This window comes from Dipodomys ordii, unplaced genomic scaffold, assembly GCF_000151885.1.
Source record: "Dipodomys ordii isolate 6190 unplaced genomic scaffold, Dord_2.0 Scaffold213, whole genome shotgun sequence".
Classification (NCBI taxonomy): domain Eukaryota; kingdom Metazoa; phylum Chordata; class Mammalia; order Rodentia; family Heteromyidae; genus Dipodomys; species Dipodomys ordii.
In genome coordinates this window covers 384,248-385,918 of record NW_012267429.1, presented here as the reverse complement: position 1 = coordinate 385,918, position 1,671 = coordinate 384,248, and positions in this window count along the sequence as shown.

Below are 1,671 nucleotides of genomic sequence, written 5' to 3'. Positions count from 1 at the left end.
GTGTGAGTGTGGCAGGCAGGAGACGGCAGGCCTGTGTGTGTGTGTGTGTGTGTGTGTGTGTGAGCGTGGCAGGCAGGAGACCGCAGGCCTGTGGGTGGCTCTTGGGTTTGGTTTGGGTGTGGGACAGCCGCCGGAGCTAGGAGCCGTGGGTTGCTGGGGCTGAGGGGCGGCTGAGGGGAGCCTGCCTGGCGTGGCTGGCTCCTGGCGAGCGTGCAATGTTAAGCACAGGACTCTGCAGAGGGAGGCAGCTGTGGGGATGGGTGGCTAGGACAGCGCCCAGGGCCGACAGAGGCACGTGGGGCAGCAAGGCCAAGGTGAGCCAGAGAGGGGGTGGACCCTGCAAGAACGCGGCCATCCCTGTCACGCTGACTCTGGTTGGCCCAGCGCACACAGGCGGCGGCCGCTAGCCCGGGCTCCTCCTGGGAGCCTGGGGAAGGTGGGGGTGGCTTGCTGGTGCAGCTGGCATTCCGGGCACCTGGGGCTGGGGTCCTGGGCACTGCGGGTGGGGCCCGGGTGTGCAGCCCAGCCACGTCCTCGCCCCTCAGCCTCCCCCAACTCCCAGCTCGGCCTCTACACCTGAGCGAGAGGATGGCGGGGGAGACGTGGGGTGAGTGGCTCCAGCAGGTGGAGAGAAACGACGCCAAGAAGCCGCCAGTGTGCCCTGCCGGGACGCAGCGTCAGCCCCCGCTCCACCACAGGGCTGTTTTCCTGGGCTGGGCACAGAGAGACTTCTGGAAGGCCATCATCCACGAGCACCGGGAATGCCAGAGGCTCGCTGAGAAGGTGGCTTTATGCTTTCTTTTCCAAATGCTTGTGGCCTTACCCGAGTTTGCTGTCGTGGACTGTTTTCGGAAACACATGGAGCAGCGCTCAGTTTCACTCTTTATAAACAGGCCGTGGTTCTGGAGAGCAGAAGCAGTGCAGAAGGAAATGCTAGCTCTGCTCCTCAAAGCAGTCAGGGTCAGGTTTAGGGAGTATTTCACCCATTTTCTACTCGAGACCCGCTCCTGCTTTTCCCTGGGCTCACTGGAGCTGTCCGGGGTGCAGGCCTGGAGAGCCCTGGCAGGGCCCTGGGCACAGACCTCGTCTGGGCTGTGCGTGCCGGGCCCTGGGTGCGGAGGCCCCGCCCAGGGGTGCTCTGCTGGGGCCCAGGGCCCCACAGGCCTCTGCCACCCTACAGGCCCTGTCCACTGTCACGGGAAGCCTGGGATCACCTTCAAGGCCCCTTCCGTCCGTCCGTCCATTGTCTCCACAGACCCTGGCTCACAGCTTGACCCTAGCAGTTTTGTTAAGTGAGTGTTTTGTCTTCTAGGTCTCATCAGTTTGCATTGTTGCAGCTTTTGTGCTTGCTAGGATGTTTTCCCTGTAAACACTGTTGAAACTGTTACAGAGTATTTAAGTCAGGCAACATGATATACCCAGAGATTAGGGCACACCCCGTCCCTGCTTCCCAGCTGAGAACAGCTACTGCCCGGACCCAACTCCTGCTGACGGCCCGTGGGACAGCTGGGCCCTGCCTGGCCCCTGTCCACACTGACCGCTCCTCGGGCTGCTCACCCAGCTCCCGCACCTGTGTTCCTGTTACTGTCCCATACCTCAAACCAGACCCAAGAGCCTCCCAGAGCCTGTGGCCTCCCGCCCGCCACGCTCACACACACACACACACACAGA